This window comes from Portunus trituberculatus, chromosome 5 (genome assembly GCF_017591435.1).
Source record: "Portunus trituberculatus isolate SZX2019 chromosome 5, ASM1759143v1, whole genome shotgun sequence".
Taxonomy (NCBI): Eukaryota; Metazoa; Arthropoda; class Malacostraca; order Decapoda; family Portunidae; genus Portunus; species Portunus trituberculatus.
In genome coordinates this window covers 641,712-663,620 of record NC_059259.1, presented here as the reverse complement: position 1 = coordinate 663,620, position 21,909 = coordinate 641,712, and the positions used below count along the sequence as shown (strand labels likewise).

General features: G+C 45.3%; 1 pseudogene; it reads left to right on the top strand.

The window, feature by feature from the left end:
* The first annotated feature begins 11,719 nt into the window (after positions 1-11,719).
* LOC123516109 lies at positions 11,720-15,758 on the top strand (annotated as a pseudogene).
* Positions 15,759-21,909: the final 6,151 nt, after the last annotated feature.

Here is a 21,909-nt window from a genome sequence, read left to right as displayed (position 1 = left end):
TGTTCTTTTCACCTCTGGATGGGTGTCACATATGTTTCATGGGTTTGGGATTTTATTTGAGTCTTTATTAGTACTTGGATTGTGTTCTCGGCTTTGGAAAGTGAAACGTTTGAAAGTCTTGTGTCCCAACAAGACTTTGCCGAATCAAGGTGTTGTTTACATCGCAGGAAATTTATGCATATTATATTTTTTTCGCTTTTCGTTCTATGTTGTGGTGTTCCTTTCATTGGTTGAGTCTTTAATTTTCTCTGTTTACGGTTGCTGGGTTGTAATTGTGATTTGGATGTCCATGGTCTTAATTAGCAAGCATTAACCTTTGTGCTACAACAGTTAAGTTATCAAAGTTATCAATCAATCAATAATTAATTTGCAATAAAGACACTAGTTGAATACCTGTCTGGATTTTACTTTCCTTGTTTAATTTTGGTCTCCGTGGCCACTTTCCTATTTTTATTCAGCAGTTTTTATCCAGACGTTTTTTACGGGTACGAGTGGGGAGTGTTCTCTCTGAGGCTACTGCTCTAAATGATGGCGTTCCAAAGGGAAGTATTCTTAGTGTTACATTATTCGCAGTTGCCATAAATGGTGTCATTGATACTCTCCCAGATGGCGTTCACTGCTCTTTATATGTGGACGACTTGTGCATCTCTTTTGCTGCTGCTAGGATGTCACTGATTGAGTGAAAACTCCAACTGGCAATCAATCGAGTGTCCAGTTGGGCCAACATAAATGGTTTTCGTTTCTCCACCTCAAAGACCGTGTCTATGCATTTTTGTCGTAATCGTGGCGTTCATCCAGATCCCAATTTATATTTAGCCAATAGACGCATCTCATGTGTGGAGGCCACTCGATATCTTGGCCTATTGTTTGACAACCGTCTTACTTGGGTTGCCCATTTCCGTTCTCTTAAAGCGTCCTGCAGGACGGCACTAACCCTTCTTCCGGTTTTAAGTCACACCTCTTGGGGTGCGGACAGGGACACGTTGCTTCTGCTTCACCGTACACTTATACTTCCCAAGCTGGAATACAGCTGTGAGATCTACTCATCCGCAACGGATGCACGACTACGCACGCTTGACCCCGTGCATCATGCTGAGGTCCGCTTGGCTACGGGTGCATTTCGGACATCTCCAATACCTAGCCTTCTAGTGTATGCTGGTTTCTTGTTGCTCGACCTCCGGCGCCAGTCTTCGATGCTCCGGTGTTGGTTTCGCACCCACCGTCTTCCCGATTCTGTCCCTTGTCTGTCAGTCTTGCGGAACTCGCGTTCGCAGGCATATGTCACTCGACCAAGTCTACCTAAACCTTTTGGCCTTCGAGTGGCACATCTCATGGCAGACTTATCTATCAACCCCACTCCTGTCCTCTCTTTCCGGCTCCCACGAGTTGGTTATTGGCAGCTTCCTGTTGTGTCATTATGCCCTCCTATCATTGATGTCAAGAAGGATTTTCCACCAGCTCTGTCCCACTCACGGTTTTTAGAACACCTTTTTATCCATTCTGATGATACTCCCGTTTTTACTGATGGTTCCAAATCCGACGCAGGCGTTGGATTTAGTGTGGTTTTCCCCTCTTTTTATCGGTCTGGCAGTCTTCCTTCAGTGGCATCCGTTTTTACCGCGGAGCTGTCTGCCATAGTCCTAGCTTTACAGATCATTTTTACTCCCCTGGTTTCGTCTTTTACAATTTTTAGTGACTCTCGCAGTGCTCTCACTGCTCTATCTTCTTTTATTTCCCTTCACCCACTGGGTTTATCAGCCCTGGAGTGGCTCTATTTACTTACCAGAAGAGGATATCGTGTTGGGTTCTGTTGGGTCCCTGGTCACGTAGGTGTTCCCGGGAATGAACTCGCAGAATGCCTCGCTAAAGAGGCAGCGAGTCGCGCTCCATCTCCTGCCCCTGTTCCATTTCGAGATATATTTCAGTCTATTCGTGTGGCGGTTGCAGCATTATGGCAGAGGAGATGGCTAACGGGGGTCGCAACCTCAAAAATGGGAGAGATCACTACTTCCACTATCCCTCAGTGGACATATTCCCATGTCCGGGATCACCGTGCACAGACTTTAGTGGCGTGACTGCGCATAGGTCACACGTACCTTACATAAAGGTACCTGTTGACCAAGGACCCTCAGCCTTACTCTGAAGACTGCCTGGTGCCGCTACCTCTACCGGTGTCGCGGTAGAGATAGTGGTGTCTACAATATCTCACAGGTGCTTGGACCAGCTTGTCTGGCCCCAGGCCATGATGTTTACAAGTATCTGGGAGAAGCTGGGCTTCTCCCCAATGTGTGAATTTTATTTCCTTTTATTATACGTGTTTTAATATTTTATTTAATTTTATTGTAGTTTTAGTATTTCTAGAGACCTTTGATTTTATTGTTTTTAACTGATTTTAGTTTTCATAAACTACAGTATAAATAAAATATCGTAGCGGCGCCATATGACCGTTGATGTTGCGGCGCCTAAAATTTAAATCCAATCCAATCTTTTGCTGCTGCTAGAATGTCACTGATTGAGCGCAAGCTCCAACTGGCAATCAATAGGGTGTCCGGTTGGGCCAACATGAACGGTTTTCAATTCTCCACCTCGAAGACCGTAGTCGTGCATTATTGTCGCATTCGTGGTGTACATCCAGACCCTGATTTATACCTCCCCAATAGACGTCTCTTATGCGTGGAGGCAACTCGATATCTTGGCCTTTTTTATTTCGACAACCGTCTTACCTGGGTTCTCCATTTCCGTTTTCTTAAGGCGTCTTGTCGGCAGGCATTATCCCTTCTTCGGGTTTTAAGTCACACTTCTTGGGGTGCGGACAGAGACACGTTGCTGCTCCTTCACCGTACACCTATACTTCCCAAGCTGGAATATGCCTGTGAGATCTACTCATCCGCAACGGATGCACGGCTACGCACGCTTGATTCCGTGCATCATGCTGGGTTCCGCTTGGCTTTCTGGCCGCTCGACCTCCGGCGCCAGTCTTTTATGCTCCGGTGTTGGTTTCGTACCCACCGTCTTCCTGATTCCGTCCCTTGTCTGGCATTATTGCGGGACTCGTGCTCGCAGGCATATGTCACTCGACCTGGTCTCCCTAAGCCTTTTGGCCATCGAGTTGCAAATCGCATGGCGGATTTATCTATCGACCCCACTCCTATGTACTCTTTCCGGCTCCCACGAGTTGGTTATTGGCAGCTTCCTGTTATCTCATTATGCCCTCCTGCCATGGATGGCAAGAAGGATTTTCTGCCAGCTCTGTCCCACAAACGGTTTTTAGAACATTTTTTTATTCATTCTAATGATATCCCTGTTTTTACTGATGGTTCCAAATCCGACGCAGGCGTTGGGTTTAGTGTGGTTTTCCCCTCTTTTTATCGGTGTGGCAGCTTTCCTTCAGTGGCAGCCGTCTTTACTGCGGAGCTGTCTGCCATAGTTCTAGTTTTACAGATAATTTTTACTCTCCCGGTTTCGTCTTTTACAATTTTTTGTGACTGTTGCAGTGCTCTTACTTCTCTCTCTTGCATTATATCCCTTAACCCTTTGGTTTTATCAGCCTTGGAGTGGCTATATCTTCTTACCCAACGAGGATATCGTGTTGGGCTTTGTTGGATCCCTGGTCACGTACGTGTTCGAGGGAATGAACAAGCAAATCGCCTCGCTAAAGAGGCAGCAAGTCGCGCTCCATCTCCTGCCCCTGTTCCGTTTCGAGACCTATTTCATTTTATTCGTGTGGCGATTGCAGTAATTTGGCAGAGGAGATGGCTAACGGGGTCGCAACCTCGAAAATGGGAGAGATCACTACTTCCACTATCCCTCAGTGGACATACACCCATGTCCGGTACAGACTTTATTGGCGCGACTGCGTATAGGTCACACGTACCTTACACAAAGGTACCTGTTGACCAGGGACCCTCAACCTTACTGTGATGACTGCCTGGTGCCGCTAACGGTTCGGCACCTACTAGTGGAGTGCCCCAGTTTGACTGACTTAAGACACCGCTACCTCTAGAGATAGCGCTGTCTATTATATCTCAAAGGTCCTTGGACTAGAGTGCCTGGCCCAAGGCCATGACGTTTTTAGATTTTTTGGAGAAGCTGGCCTTCTCCCAAAGCTGTGAATTTTATTTTATTTTACTCTATGTATTTTAATGTTTTATTTAGGTTTATAGTATTTTTAGTTTTTACCTTTTTAATTGTATTGTTTTTAATCATTTTTAATTAGTATTTTTTTAATATGTACACGTTTGTTGCATTTCATTTATAGTAGTGGCGCCATATGACCGTCGTTGTTGCGGCGCCATAAATTTAAAATCCATCCATCCATCCTCTTAAGGCGTCTTGTAGGAAGGCATTATCCCTTCTTCGGGTTTTAAGTCACACCTCTCTGGGTGCGGACAGGGACACTCTACTGCTTCTTCACCGTACACTTCTCCTTCTCAAGTTGGAATACGGTTGTAAGATCTACTCCTCTGCAACGGAGGCACGGCTATGCGTGATGGACTCGCACTAGTGCATCATGCTGGGGTCCGCTTGGCTACGGGTGCATTTCGGACATCTCCAGTTACTAGCATCCTAGTGGATGCTGGCTTCTGTCCGTTCCACCTCCGGCGCCAGTCTTCGTTGCTCAGGTGTTGGTTTCGCATCCACCGTCTTCCTGATTCAGTCCCTCGTGTCTCAATGTTACGGACTCGCGTTTGCAGGCGTATGTCACTCAACCTAGTCTCCCTAAACCTTTTGGCCTTCGAGTCACCTTTCTCATGTTGGATTTATCTATCGCTCCCACTCCTACTCTTTCCGACTCTCTCGAGTTGGTTATTGGCAGCTTCCCGTTGTCTTATTATGCCCTCCTGCAATGGATGGCAAAAATTATTTCCCGTCAGCTGTCCCACACATTGTTTTTAGAATGCTACTCTACCCATTCCTACGCCATCCCTGTCTTTACCGATGGTTCCAAATCTGATGCAAGTGTTGTGTTTGGTGTAGTCTTTCTCTCCTTTTACCGATCTGGTAGCCTTCCTTCAGTGGCATCAGTCTTTACTGCGAAGCTGTCCGCCATAGTCCTTGCTTTACAGAGTTATTTTTACACTCCGGGTTTCGTCTTTTACAATTTTTAGTGACTCCCGCAGTGCTCTTACTGCTCTCTTCTCTATTATTTCCCTTCACCCATTGATTTTATCAGCTTTGGAGTGGCTATATCTGCTTACCAAAAGAGGATATTCTGTTGGGTTCTGCTGGGTCCCTGGTCATATAGGTGTCCCTGGGAACGAGCAGGCAGATAGCCTTGCCAAAGAAGCGTCAAGTCGCACTCCATCCCCCGCCCGTGTCCCGTTTCGGGATGTATTCAAGTGTATCCGTCTGGCGATTGTTGCAAGCTGGCAGAGGAGGTGGCAAACAGGGGTTCCCACCTCGAAAATGGGAGAGATCACCACTTTCGTTCTCCATGACTGGACATACACGCACATCCGCGACCGCCGTACCCAGACTGTATTGGCGCGATTGCGAATAGGTCACACTTACCTTACGCAACGATACCTATTGACCAGGGACCCTCAACCCTATTGTGATGACTGCCTGGTACCTTTAACAGTGCGGCACTTGCTGGTTGAGTGCACTAGTTTGATAGACTTAAGACACTCACCACCTTTCATCACTTCACAGCCGAGAGAAAGAATTTCTATACAACGTACTACTTTTTTTTATTTATAGTAGACCTAAATTAAGCACTGTGTTTGGTGGTATGGTTCGGTCAGTCCAAAAAGAAACACATGAATTCTGGGCTAATCTTTTAATTGACCTAGTACATCTGACAATGCTGTAGGCAGGGGATTCACCTTAGTTTCTCCACCCAACACGCTTTCCTCCACTAGGAGGATTATAATAGCAGAATCTAACAACTCAAAGATGGTGTTAGCATCTTCATATAAATCTTGGAATTCTTTTACGGTGCATGCCACCCAACCTTTGCCTCTTCTTGCGAGCTTCTTTCAAGTCCTGAGACATCTTCGTAACAATAATCAGGGATTAAATACCTTTTAGTTCAATGTATCTAAAAGCTCCCATGTTTGGGCACCATAATGTTGAAGAGAATTAGGCGAAATCTTGGTAAAACCAGCTCGCTCAAAAGGGTTTGACAACACAAGACGGCAGCCATTTTGAGCTCTATATTTCAAAACAAAGTAAGTATGTATAAAAAAAAAATAAATAAATAAATAGTTCCTTCTCACATTTGTAATGCAAAAAACATAATTAATCACATTATATTTTCCCATCTAATTACAAGTCACCCATTAATTTTAGTTGATACTTATAGAAAAACTTGAAGGGAAGGGGAACTGAGGCAATAAATCATACCCTGTGGGAACTTGCAAAGTACTCAAAGATGAAGGCACATATATTCGTGACAGGCCTCACAGGTCCTCCAGTCGTCCCTAGGCGACTACACAGCTGTCCACAGCTGACCACTCGTCCCAGCAGCGCGGCACAGCTATTCTCGGCCAACTCCTCACAGCACAGGACAGCTGCTCATCCTCTTCACAGAGACAGTACATAGGTCGGCAGACGGAACACACGAGGGGAGTAGTAGGTGCGTCTCTCTACGTTTTGCCATGGGTGCTGTCGCAGCTTCTCTGGTAAACAAAGGGCCTATCGCACCCGCCTCACTAACCCGCGTGACATCACCCGCTTACACTCTTGCCACCTCTATACACCCCCTCCCCACTTTCGTTACATCATGTATCAATATTGTTAGGTTCGATCACTGGAATGGTTTAGTAACACATCGGTGGGATTTATTCCCCTACTTTGCTTGATGCTCATTACGTATTAGCATCAGAACCTAAGAGGAATAAACTGGTAAACTCTGGAACTCCTTACAAAAACCTTTCCTTTGGGTCTCTCTCTCTCTCAGACCTGCACTGGGACTGGCATTCTAAGTGGGTCTTTTTCTTTACTCTTACGTTTGCCCTTGGTATTCTAAGTGGTCTTTTTCTTTTTACTCTTACTTTTGACTTTAACCGTGCAGCTTTCTCGTCTTACATCATAAAAAGGCTAAGTACTCACAGTCCACTCACTTTTCAGTCTTAATTGATACAAAGAAAAGCTTAACCAATTTGCAGAGCATTTATTTTCATGGTTTAGAATACATAACAGAAAATTACAGTGAATACTCGGTGCATATTTTTGTGTAGATTAATAACCACAACTGCTGGACCACAAGTTGTCGTGATGATGCTTTTGTGTGTGTCTGTGTGTGTGTGTGTGTGTGTGTGGAACAGCATGCAGTTGGTGCTGTTATCAGTATTACCGGTGTGCAGCTGTTACCAGTGTTGCCACTGTAAACAGCGTTACCGGTGTTGTTGTTATCAGTGTTGTTATCACTGTTGGTCATTCCTTGGAAAATATGAATAATGATATCACTTCAGCTCCACAATTAGTTAGAGGTGGTTTCGTGTTGGGCACTCTGATAGGGATATATAGGACTGGGCCACTATAATATAAAGTTGTAATGAGAAGAGCCAAGCAGGAAAACAGAGTGGGAGCAGGGGGGAAGAGTTAAACAAGTGTCAAAATTCTTAGAAATTAACCGAAAATTGAAAATTGATATCAGGCATGCAACAACCACCATTGCCATTATCCCCACCGTTGCCATTGCCGCAACCATTACCATTACCCCCACCGTTGCCATTGCCACAACCATTACAATTACCCTCACCATTGCCATTGCCGCAACCAATACCATTACCCCAACCGTTGCCTCCAACGCCACCGCTTGCACCTCCGCCACCGCTGACACCCCCACCACTGCTGACACCTCCGCCAGCGGTGACACCTCCGCCACCGCTGACACTAGTCTTGACAGTAGTCTTGTTCTCTAGCTCCGACGTTCGTTTCTGCAATTATCAATACCAGTCACCTTGTCTTCCAATTCGACTGTCTTATTCTGCAGATCCAGTGTTTCTTTTTCCAGACCTACTGTTTGGTCTTCAATTTCTCCTGTCATGTTCAAATTTTTTTCCATCATGTTCTCTAAAGCCACCATCTTGTTCTGTAGAGCTTTAATCCGAGCCCGCAGACTCTGAGTTCCTTCCTGCAGGTCTCCTGTCTTGTTCTGGAGACTCTCGGTCGTCTCCTTCAACCCGGCTGCTTTGTTTTCAATCTCATCGGTTTCTGTCTCCACACGCAGCATCGTTCCCCCTGTTATGACACTCTCCAATAACATCGCATTTGATTCCTTTTCTAATCGCATCGTTTTGTTTTCCACTTCTAGTATTTTGTTTTTCATTTCATTCGATTTTTTATCAAGATCTTCTGTTCGGTTCTGCATATATATTTATATATATATATATATATATATATATATATATATATATATATATATATATATATATATATATATATATATATATATATATATATATATATATATATATATATATATATATATATATATATATATATATATATATATATATATATATATATATATATATATATATATATATATATATATATATATATATATATATATATATATATATATATATATATATATATATATATATATATATATATATATATATATATATATATATATATATATATATATATATATAATTTTAACGTGGCTATAAATTACGATTAAACTCTACCCTTTCGCTGAGATTTCCATTCTTGGAGATTTCAATGTTCACCTCCAGCTTTGGCTTTCCTCTCCCTTCACTGACCACCCTGGTGAACTAGCCTTCAACTTTGCTATCCTCCATGACCTAGAGCAACTGGTGCAGCACCCTACTCGTATTCCTGACCGTCTTGGAGACACGCCCAACATTCTTGATCTCTTCCTCACCTCTAACCCTTCTGCTTATGCTGTCACCGAACCAAAATTTTTCCTTCATAACAAAACATAACATCAAGTTTATTCTTTCTTGAAGCTAAAAATGCAAAATAACATCGGAATTTTTCTTTCTTGAACCTAAAAACAAGAAATAACATCAAATTTATTCTTTCTTGAACCTATAAATGCAAAATAACATCAAAATTTTTCTTTCTTGAACCTAAAAACACAAAATAACATCAAATTTACTGTTTCTTGAACCTAAAAACAAAAGAATATCAAGATTATTCTTTCTTGAACCTAAAAATGCAAAATAACATCAAATTTATTCTTTCTTGAACCTAAAAACACAAAATAACATCAAATTTACTGTTTCTTGAACCTAAAAACAAAAGAATATCAAAATTTTTTTTCTTGAACCTAAAAATGCAAAATAACATCAAATTTACTTTCTTGAATCTAAAAACAAAAGAATATCAAAATTTTTCTTTCTTGAACCTAAAAACAAGAAATAACATCAAATTTATTCTCTCTCAAACCTAAAGACAAAAAAATAACATCAAAATTGAAAACAAAAAAATAACTTCAAATTTATTCTTTCTCAAACCAAAAACCTCAAAATAACATCAAAATTTTTCTTTCTGGTACCTAAAAACAAAAAAAATATCAAAACTTTTCTTTCTCAAACCTGAATTTTTTCCGGATTAAAAGAACAAAGGGATTGAGAACAGTACACCAATATTAATCTCTCCTGAAGCATCACCAGTGTTTACTTACAAGACGTCGCTTATATTTACTTAACTGTCCTGATTTAAGTAACAGAAAAATACTTATACTTTTTAATACTTTTACTCTTTTCAATCAGATGTAACTATTTTTGTGAAGACAGTATTATTTATTTATCTTTGTATTTTGTTAAGTGATTTTAATTCTTCTTTCCTTTTATTTTCATTTCTCTTTTTGCTGTCAGTGTCAAAGCTATTTATTTATTTTTTTTTTTATTTATGTTTGCTATGAGTGACCAAAAAGTGTCCGTGTTTTTTCTTTAAGTGTTTTTTTTTTCTATTTATTTGTCTATATATTTTTTGTTGAAAGTGCCTCAGTTTTCCTTCTTTAATTCTTGACACAATTATTTTTTTTTTACTAGTTTGTCTATTTATTCTTCACACTATTGTTTTTTTTTACTAATTTGGCAATTTATTTTTCACACAAGATTTTTTTTTTTACTAATTTGTCTATTTATTTTTTACACATAACTAAAACACGTCTATTTTTGTGTGTTCTTTTGTTCTGTACTACATCCTTGTGACACCACTTCCACATATCCTGTGCTGCCACCTCAGACACCCATCACAAAGTAGAGCCTCTTGTTGTGATATAAATGGATGTATCTATGTAAAGTACTGTATGTAAAGTAAGTGGATGTAGTAGCCAATAAAATACTATCAAATAGCCTGTAATAGTAAACACTGTAGATCTACTACAATATAGTGTGGTATCTTCATGTATTATTACTAATTAAATTTTTAGGAGAGATCCGCATCAGTCTTCAAGTTCCGAGCTTTATTCAAAAGTTGCAATTATTCCAGGAATGTAAATAATACATTGGCTTACCTGTCGAGGTCTCACTGTATTCCCACACACCAAACACTGGTCAGACATGTCTCCTCTACAAAGATGACAGTCTTACTCATTGTAAGCAAGTTTAATATAATTTGTTTTCAATTTCAATTTTTAAAAATTCAAGCATCGAAACTCTAGAGTAGATGCTTCGTCTGCTTCATCATTATCGAGTAATTGATGGTCTGAGTTCAGATGTTCGAGCAATTGATGGTCAGAGCTATTTCTCGAAAATGGGCCGAGGTGACTATCAGGTGGTCTGAGTCGGTCAAAGATGGAAAAGGGCGAGTTGGATGCACACCGTTTAGAAGCACACCAGTAGCTGACAGTTTGGCCACTGTGGTAGTTCAGGAGCACACCAATAGCTGACAGCCTGGCCTCTGTGTTGGTTTAGGACCTGACAGGTGTATCGTGTGTGTGTGTGTGTGTGTGTTTACCTAGTTGTAGTTTTACAGGGCCTGGGCTTTATGCTCGTGTTGCCCCTTCTCCATATCTACACTTATCCAATCTTAATTTAAAAGTATGCACACTCGTTGCAGACACTACTTCTTCATTTAAACTGTTCTACGTCTCAATACATCTCTGCGGGAAACTATATTTTTTAATATCTCTCAGATATCTTCCTTTTCTCAGCTTTTTACTATGCGATCTTGTGTTTCGGATGTCATATTCTTCTTTCAGGAACAGTTTCTCATTATCCAATTGGTCCATTCCGTTGATCAATTTATAAACTTGTACCAGGTCTCCTCTCTCCCTTCTTTGTTCCAGGGTTGGTAGATCCATAGCCTTTAGTCTCTCTGTGGACTGACGGAGTGTTGTTGGCTCACTACCGCTCGTTTGTGGTTAAATTAAGATAGTTTACCCCCAAACTGACGTGGCTCTTGCCGGCAGCTATGAGAGGAGGCGACGTTTTCCAGGCTAGCCAGCGCAGCGGCAGACGGACACCAGCCGCCATACACACCACTACCCCTGTTCTGTCCAGCGAAGATTGTGTGCGAGGTCGTGCCGCAGGAGAGGCACGAGCGACGGGATCAAGCACGAGGAGCCAGTGTGGGCGAGTTGTGGGCCCTTACGAGTGCGTGGGACTCCCTACATGTGTTGCCGCCGTGCCAGTGGAGGAGACGGCCATGAGAGGAGGGAGACACGACGTTGGAGACGTGTGATCACCAAGACTGTGGTGCCTGCTGTGCTGCTAGTTCTGTGCTCTGTAATAAACTGCAATTGGGAGAACAGTGTTTCGAGTTACGCCCTGCTACAAGCTATCTAGGCATTATGGCAGACCAGCCCTCCCTTGATCTGAGACTGATACCGGAGTACGACGGCTCAGGCGCGCAGTCTGTGGTGGAATGGATAGAAAAGCTCGAGCTCATCTGTAAGCTGCGCAACGTCAGTGATGTGGCCAGTGTTATCCCTCTGCGTCTGTCGGGAGGTGCATTCGCCGTATACTTGCAGCTTGCAGAGGCGGACAGGAAGAAAGTTGAGAAGATCAAGGCGGCGCTTGTGGGCGCTTTTGCCGTGGATTCGTATATCGCATACGAACAGTTCATCTGCCGGAAACTACAAGCTGGTGAGAGTCCGGATGTCTTTTTGGCGGAGTTACGCCGCCTGGCATCACTGTTCGGAGGTATGTCCGAGAAGGGACTCGCCTGTGCTTTCGTCGCTGGTCTTCCGGAAGGCATCAGGCGACTACTGAGAGCGGGCTCGCGGATGGAGACACTTGACCTGCCTCAAATCCTGGCGCGGACGAGGGCATTGGTCCGTGACATCGGTGCCGGTGGTGTCCATGAAGTATGTCTCGGCGCCAGGGCTGGGAATACGGACATTGGCCCAGATCAACGGTGTTTCGTCTGCAATGGTGTGAACCACTTTGCCAGAGACTGCTTGGCTCGTCAAGACACCTATAGCGGCAGGAGCCAGAGGAGCGCTGGACGCACTTCAAGACGTGGTGTGAGGTGCTACCGCTGTGGTGTCCTGGGCCACATCGCGTTGGCATGCCCGGGAAACGACCGTGGAGGGGAGGCGTCAGCGCCAGCCTCCTCTCTGGACAAGCAGTGAATGAGGCGCTACCCATCGCGGAGGTGTGGCTGGACGGGAACCGGCGCAAAGTACTGGTGGACACTGGGTGCTCGCGGTGCGTGGCTCACGTCTCGTGCTGCAAAAAGTGGAGGAAAGAAGATGTGGCTATTTTGACCATAAGCGGTGAGGAGCAGAAATGCGAGGGTACGGGTGTCGTGCGCCTCCAACTTGACAGCGGTGCCTCTGTTGACGTAAAAGTGTTTGTGGTGAGTGACAAGCCCTGGGGTTCCCGTTCGTGTTAGGGATGAACGGTGTTGTGGCGTTGGGGGGAGTTGCTGTCAATGCGCACCGGCAAGTACGGTTCGGTGTCGAGGACGCGCCGATCTGCGCGGCTGCCGGCGCTACCACTGACATACAAGTGGATGAACAGGACTTCAGTGTTGCCTATGATACTGCAAGTAACACCTGGACGGCGGCGTGGAAGTGGTCGGGGGGGGAGACGAGCCCGGCGTCTTGCTGAACAAGGTGGAGGAGTACGCTGTGCCAAGTGAAATAAGATCGCGGTATGAGGAGGAGGTGGATAAGTGGATAACAGACGGATGGTTGGTGCCGCACGACGAGTACAAGCACGGTCCTGCAAAAGGACTGATTCCTCTTATGGCAGTTGTGCAGCACAACAAAGGAAAGGTGAGGCCTGTTCTTGACTTCAGGGAGCTGAACACTCATATAGACACCTACACGGCAGATTCTGATGTCTGCGCCGACAGACTAAGAGAGTGGCGGAAGCAAGGTAAGAATGTGTCCATCATAGATCTTAAGCATGCCTACTTACAAGTGCACATTCACGAGTCGCTCTGGCCATATCAGACTGTTATGTACAAAGGGCGAAAGTACTGCCTCACACGTCTAGGTTTTGGTCTGAACGTCGCCCCCCTTAATAATGAAGACTGTCCTCAGCTCTGCGTTATCACAAGACCCCGACGTGAAACGTGGGACCTCGGCCTACATTGATGACGTCTACGTTAACGAGGACATCGTCACGGCTCGTCGGGTGGCGGAGCACCTTCATCGCTACGGCCTAACCACCAAGGCTTATGAGCGCGTTACAGAGGGCGCTCGAGTGCTGGGCCTGAGGGTCTGGGGGGAGAGTGGCATGCTGCTCTGGGGACGTGATGGCAAGGTGGGTGGTGTGCCTACCCGCCTGACGCGGCGAACAGCATTTTCTTACTGCGGCAAGTTAACTGGCCATTTTCCAGTGTGTGGGTGGCTGAGAGCGGCAGCGGCCTACGTGAAAAGAAGAGCTAACGCGGCTACGCACACCTGGGATGACATCATCGTCGATGCCGGCCTGCGAAGTATCCTGGAGGAAATAGCAGGGAAGTTACTGAAGGACGACCCTGTTCGAGGAAGATGGGATGTAGGAGGAACAGAGGCAAAAGTGTGGGTGGACGCTAGCTCCTTAGCTATGGGAGCAGCAGTCGAGGTGGAAGGTAAGATCGTCGAGGACGCCTGCTGGTTGCGTCCTGACGGCGCCAGCCATATCAACATGGCTGAACTTGATGCGGTCATCAAAGGACTCAACCTTGCTCTGGCATGGAAGATGAGTAAGGTTGAATTGGTGACTGATTCCTCTACTGTCCACCGCTGGATTAACGACTGCCTCACTGGACGAGCAAGGCTAAAAACAAAAGCTGCCAGCGAGATGCTGATTCGCCGACGACTCGAGATCGTGATGTCTCTGGTTAAGGAGTGCGGACTCGTCCTCACAGTTTCTCTGGTGCCCTCAAGCGAGAACAAGGCAGATGTCCTCACCCGCGTGCCACAGCGATGGTTAAGGACGTCCGCGGCCAACGTCATGGAACCACCGCCAGTGTGTGCGGCAGCTGTCGAAACGTCCCTTGACCAATTAGTGACGGACATCCACCATTCCGTGGCCACCCTGGGGTAAGAAGAACGCTGTACTTTGTAAAACGAGTCAACGCGGCAGTGACGAAAGGACAGGTGCGTGCTGTTGTCGCTTCCTGCCAGATATGCCAGTCTATAGACCCAGCGCCAGTGAAGTGGAGTAAAGGCAACCTGTCGGTGGAGGGAATCTGGCAGCGGGTTGGGATGGATATCACGCACTGTAGAGGAAGGTCATATCTCACGCTCATCGACTGCGGGCCTTCTCGCTTCACCATCTGGCGCCCGCTGAGGCTACAAACGAGCGATAACATCATCGAGCAGTTGGAAGCAGTTTTCTGTGAGCGCGGGGCTCCGGACGAGATTCTGACTGACAATGACACCGCCTTCCGCAGCAAGTTGTTCGCTCAGTTTGCCTTGCGTTGGAACGTGAATATGCACTTCCGGGGAGCGTATTCACCGTCTGGAAATGGTGTCGTTGAGAGGTGTCACAGGACAGTGAAGGTCATCGCGGCAAGAAAAGGATGCTCCATAGCAGAAGCGGTGTACCTCTACAACATCACGCCCGGGGATGACTGCTCGCCTACCTCTGCGCCTGCGAGCATGTTGTACGGGTATTCGGTGAGAGTGCGGGGAGAAGACGCGAGCAGAAGCAACCCTGCAGTAGAAAACAACCCTCACCATGTAGGAGAAGAAGTTTGGGTAAAGCCTCCCGGCGTGCGCTGCGACGAGCAATACAAAGAGGGCGTCGTGACTGGAGTGGTATCGGATCAAGTCGCCGAAGTTGATGGTACACCTCGTCACGTTCGTGATCTGCGACATCGCGTTTCACCACCAAGACACCAGGACAAAGTAGTAGGCAACTCGGACAATAACTGCGAGAATCTGGTGGTTACGTTTCCTACTCCAGAAGAGCAGCGTGAGGAGGAGGACCCGGAGAGAAACGGTGAAGATGTTGGGAGTGTGGTGCTGAGGCGTTCTGCTAGAATCAAATAATCTACCAGGTGTCTGCTGTGTGATTGAGGGCTTGTGGAAGATGGGTGACTGAGTGCCTGGGTGATTTAGATATCAGGGGGGAGTGTGGACTGACGGAGTGTTGTTGGCTCACTACCGCTCGTTTGTGGTTAAATTAAGGTACGAGGGGAAGTCAAAAAGTTCTGCAATTTGAGTATTTATTTCAAAGGAATGAAAGTTAGAGCCACATCATTTTTCGATGTAATTACCCTTGACTTGAATACACTTGCTCCACTTGTCTCGAAGACTCTGGATTCCTGCTAGCCAGAAGGACTTCAACTGCTCCTCCAACCACGTCGTCACAGCCTCCTTTACCTCATCATCATCGTGGAACCTCCGCCCCCGCAACGAGGACTTGAGCTGGCGGAACAGAAAGTAGTCACTGGGGCCAGGTCAGGACTGTAGGGTGGATGATTTAGCTGCTCAAAGCCGCAGTCCCTCAGAGCAGCCTGGGCACGCCGGGCCTTATGGACCGGAGCGTTGTCGTGGAGAAGAAGGACACCACGGGTCAACTTGCCCCTTCTCTTCTGACGGATAGAGTCCCTCAAGTGACCGAGTACTCCGGCGTAGTACTCCCCTGTGATCGTAGATCCGCGCGGCAGGAAGTCCACCAGCAGCACTCCCTCGGCGTCCCAGAAGATGGTGGCCATGATCTTGCCAGCTGATGGTTGGGTCCGAAATTTGAGTGGTGTAGGGGATCCCTTGTGTTTCCAAGTCATGCTCTCGAGCTTTGTCTCCGGGTCCCAGTGGTGAACCCACGTTTCATCACCTGTCACGACCCTCGACTCAAATCCCGCTGGGTCTGCATTGTACAGAGTCAGTAGCTCCTCCGAACTTGTGCGGCGCTGAAGGCGATCATGCGGAGAAAGTTTTCGGGGCACCCAACGAGCAGAAACTTTGCTCATGCCCAGGTGATGATGAATAATGGTACAAACGCTTCCATGAGAAATTCCAGTCTCCAACGAAATTTCTTCCACCTTCACTCGCCGATTTTCCATGATCATTGCCTCTACACGATCAACCATGTCTTCAGAGGTCGCCTCGGAGGGCGTCCCACACGGGGGTCATCTTCAAGAGACTCACGGCCATGACGAAATTCCTTGTGCCAGCGGGTGACTGTTGCATACGAAGGGGCAGTGTCGTTGTACACCGCAACCAGCCTGTCGTGGATCTCCTTTGCGTTCTTCCCCTCTTTTGTCAAGAACTTGATCACTGCACGGTATTCGATCTTGTCCATTGTTGACGTCTACTGCCATCTGCATCCACTGGTCACTTCCTTAAGACTGAGCAGGGAGCAAAGGAGCGGAGCGGTTCTGTTTGTGAACTTGTCAGAACCGGTTCTAACCAGACACAACAGGACACGAGTGGGTGAGCTAAATAACATACCGAATTGCAGAACTTTCTGACCGCCCCTCGTAGTTTACCCCCAAAACTGACGTGTCTCTTGCCGGCAGCTATGAGAGGAGGCGACGTTTTCCAGGCTAGCCAGCGCAGCGGCAGACGGACACCAGCCGCCATACACACCACTACCCCTGTTCTGTCCAGCGAAGATTGTGTGCGAGGTCGTGCCGCAGGAGAGGCACGAGCGACGGGATCAAGCACGAGGAGCCAGTGTGGGCGAGTTGTGGGCCCTTACGAGTGCGTGGGACTCCCTATATGTGTTGCCGCCGTGCCAGTGGAGGAGACGGCCATGAGAGGAGGGAGACACGACGTTGGAGACGTGTGATCACCAAGACTGTGGTGCCTGCTGTGCTGCTAGTTCTGTGCTCTGTAATAAACTGCAATTGGGAGAACAGTGTTTCGAGTTACGCCCTGCTACACTCTCCTCATATGTCATCCCTTCAAATTCTGGAACCATTCTTGTAGCTATTTTTTGTAACCTCTCCAATTTCCTTATGTGTTTCTTTTTATGAGGGGTCCACACTATTCCTGCATATTCCAATCTAGGTCTTATTATAGTACTTATCAATTTCTTCAGCATTTCTTTGTCCATGTAGTGAAATGCTACTCCAATATTCCTTAGCAAATTATATGTTTCTCTAAAAATTCTATCAACATGGCTTACTGGTTGATTGTTTTCTTCCATCGTCACTCCTAAGTCCTTTTCCTTTTTGACTTTCTCCAGTTCTACTCCATCTCCCATCTTATAGATTCCCACAGGTCGTCTTTCACTCTTTCCCATTTCCATGACATGGCTTTTGTTCACACTGAATTCCATTTCCCACTTTTTACTCCATTCCCAGATCTTATTTAGGTCTTCTTGCAGTATTTCACAATCCTCCTTTTGCTTTATAACTCTGCACAGTTTCGTATCATCTGCAAACAGATTTATGTAGCTGTTCACTCCTTCTGGCATGTCGTTAATATAAATGAGGAAAAGTATTGGTGCCAATACTGACCCCTGTGGCACTCCGCTTTCTACTGCTCTCCACTTGGATGGACTTCATATCTTTAACTAAAGTCCTTACTTCTCTCCCCCTCAAATAACTTTCTATCCATCTCAATGTACTTCCTTTTAAGCCACCCTTCTCCTCTAACTTCCATAGTAATCTTGCATGTGGCACTTTGTCAAATGCCTTTTTTAAATCCAAATAAATACAGTCAACCCATCCCTCTCTCTCTTGTACTCTATCAACTATTCTAGAATAGAAATTCAATAAATTAGTTACACAAGACCGTCTTTTTCTAAAACCAAATTGGCTATTTGATATTAATTTGTTGTCTTCAAGGAATTTGATCCATTGTTTCTTTATTATTCTTTCACACATCTTGCATATTACACTAGTTAGTGATACTGGTCTGTAGTTTAAAGGTTCTTCCTTCTTTCCGCTCTTATATATGTGTGTGTGTGTGTGTGTGTGTGTGTGTGTGTGTGTGTGTGTATGTAGGGCTGAGGCAGGAAGCCCCTCGATGCCTGTGTGGTGACTGCCTCCTCTGTTACAGGTGCCTGGTCAGCCTCCAGCAACAGGACTCCCTCCGTGCAGCCCCGGGGTTCCTGCAGTACCAGCCACGGCCAGGAGCAGTGTTGCAATGGAGGGTGTGAGGCCAGGTAACAGCAGCAGCAGCAGCAGCAGGAGGAGGAGGAACAGCCAGGAGCAGCGGGAGACCCCAGGCATGAGGACCTACACTTGTGACCACTGCAGGAAAGTGTGCTCCACCAAGGCTGCCATTGCCAGACACATCCTCTCCCATACTGGCAAGACAAAGCAGAGAGGCAAGAGTGGCCCCACTGAACACACTGGTGGCAGGACCTACACTTGTGACCACTGGGGAAAAGTGTGCTCCGCCAAGGCTGCCATTGCCAAACACGTCCTCTCCCATACTTGCAAAACAAGACTGAGAGGCAAGAGTGGCCACCCTGAACACACTGGCAGCAGGACCTACACTTGTGACCACTGTGGGAAGACATTTGCCCAGAAGATTGATGTTGCCAGACACATCCTGACCCACACTGGGGAGAGAAAGTTCCAGTGCCTGGAGTGTGGGAAAAGATTTACTCAGAAAGGTAATCTTGACACACACGTCCTGGCCCACACTGGGGAGAGAAAGTTCCAGTGCCTGGAGTGTGGGAAAAGATTTACCAAGAAATATGATCTTGACAGACACATTCTGACTCACACTAGGGAGAGGAAGTTCCAGTGCCTTGAGTGTGGGAAAAGATTTACATTGAAAGGTAGTCTTGACAGACACATCCTGACCTACACTGGGGAGAAAAAGTTTCAGTGCCTGGAGTGTGGGAAAAGATTTATCCAGAAAGATACCCTTAACACACACATCCTGACCTACACTGGGGAGAGAAAGTTCCAGTGACTGAAGTGTGGGAAAAGATTTATCCAGAAAGATACCCTTAACACACACATCCTGACCCACACTGGGGAGAGAAAGTTCCAGTGACTGGAGTGTGGGAAAAGATTTGCTCAGAAATGTAGCCTAGTCTTGACAGACACATCTTGACCCACACTGGGAGGAGACATTCTGGAGGAAAGAGAAGAAAATGAACAAGTGGCAGGTAATCTTGACACACACATCCTGACCCACACTGGGGCTTGTACAAAGTAGGCTCACTCTGAGTGTAGGAAGAGAGAAGGAAACAGGGAGAAGAAAACCGTAAGGAAGAGGTGAAAGTGGAGGATGCTGGAATGAAGGGTTGAGTGTGGAGCAGGAGGGAGAGGTTTGCGTTACTGTACTAAGGGTGTTAATGAGGCGTGTACAATGAAGGCTGGTGCAAGGGAAAAGCTTGGCAACATATCCACAGCTAAGGTGAAAGCTATTTTGCCACGGTTTAAATAAAGCGAAGGAATGCAGACTTCTCTTTATATTGCTCCTACAGCCTAGGTACCTTTGTTAGGGAAGTGCTATCTAGTCACAAAACGCCAAGGAAATGTGCTTTGGTTATCAACGGACGAGAGGGCGGGGAGCGGCAGGCGGCTGGCGGGTTGACACTTGGCAAACACATCCTGACCCACACTGGGGAGAGAAAGTTCCAGTGCCTGGGGTGTGGGAAAAGATTTACCCCAAAAGGTCGTCTTGGCAGACACATCCTGACCCACACTCACTATAGCTGGAAGGTGGTGGTGGTGGTGACGGGTAATGAAGAATATATTGTGAAGGATATTGTGGCATGTATGATTGTCTCATAATATATTTTCTACTATACCATGTTTTGTACTGTACTAGCAAAAGAGCCACCTAACGGACACCTGTGTAGGAGAGACGAAGGGGAAAGTATACATGTAGACCAAGCTTCATGGAAGTCTCACCATACATTAATCTTCAGATGAATGGTCTGCCTCCCTCATACATTATAGATATACTTAATGTGTTTGGAAGGAGTTACAGTGTTGAGTGTTTGATGAGTGAACTGTGTTGGGATGGAGGAGTTACAGTGTTGCGGAGTGTTTGATGAAGACTGAAGTGAAGTGTGTTGGGATGAATGATTTACAGAGTGTTGTGGATTGTTTGGTGAAGACTGAAGTGTGTTGGGAGAAGGTTTTGTGTGTTGGGATGAAGGAATTACAGTGTGTTTGGAAGGAGTTGCAGTGCTGTGGAGAGTTTGGTTGGTTGGAATGAGGTTTTGTGTTCGTGGTGTTTTGGATAAGAGATAAATTATGTTCGTGATGAAATGTTGTGTGTGGAGGATGTGTAAGGAAAGAGTGAGCTGTGTTTTGAATGATAGAGACAGATGTTTGGTGAAGGATAAAGCAGTGTTGGTGATGCACAAAAACTTTTTCAACTCAATGCTTTCACTGCATCCATAATTCCTCTTGATCTTCCTCTATTCCTTTATTGTCTCTTGTGTTCTTTCCTTCTCGTCCTCCTTTTCCTGTGTGCCTTTCTTTAATGCTTCTATACCTCCTTCTCTTCCCTTGAGTAGAGTTAGGTTAGGTTCAATAGGTCAATATTTCTGCTTTTTTTTTTACTATGTGGACTTTTCACGGGAATTTCTGGGCTAAAGAGGATACTTTTTGGGTACCCCCTATCTCAAAGCCCACCCGCTAGGAAACCGTTGCCCGAGTGAGGAAGCCCAACCTACACTCGGACCGTGGATAGGATTCGAGCCCGTGCGCTTGGAGACCACTCCACTGTAGCCTACCATGTCTTGTTTGTCATTGAGTGCAAGATAATATGTTGATGTTTTTGTATCATTTCTTGTTTTCTTTGTGAATGAGTTTGCTTTCCAGGATTATGAGTAAAAATTGCTGTCATTCATAGTAAAATTATACAAGATAATCCTTAAAAAAAATATTTGGTTTGACAACATTCTCCCAAAATTATCCATACAGGATATTTGAAAGAAGATACAGAATGTCTACAGTTTCATCATATTTAATGTTCTATGCATCTGTATGTGCCTGGGATTTAATACAGCAATAATTTAGCTCATGTCAGCAAGAGACACGTAGCAGCGGTGACATCTGGCGGATTAGCTCTGAAAACTCAACATTATTATTATTATTATTAGTAGTAGTAGTAGTAGTAGTAGTAGTAGTAATAGTAGTAGTAGTAGTAGTAGTAATAGTAGTAGTAGTAGTAGTAGTAATAGTAGTAATAGTAGTAGTAGTAGTGTGTTTTATCAGATTCATGTGTTTTCCTTTAGTGTTACAAAAAATACTTCTTATTGCAATACATCAAAGTTTTCAAGCTTACTTGTAAACCCTTCATAACACATTGACCTAACCTAACTTCTTTTTTTCCGTCAGGAAGAAAGAAAAGATCATTTAAATAATTGTTTCTTTATTTTCTTTGTGAGATAATCTTTTAGAGCACATAGCATTTTCTTCCACAGTGACGTCCCGTGTGCGGGAAAACAATAAACCATCACGCAATGAGATGCAGTGTGTTGTCACTTGTCAGTCCATCAGTGTTTGAAAAGTGTGCGACTGTGTTTGGTACAGGGAGGTCAGACTGGCCCTTTCAACCTCCTTGCTTGAGTACAAATAACTTTTGAGTCAAGACGCAACACTATCTCTTATATATATGTACATGTGTAGTACTTTTTGCACATTAAATTACATGTATTATTATTATTA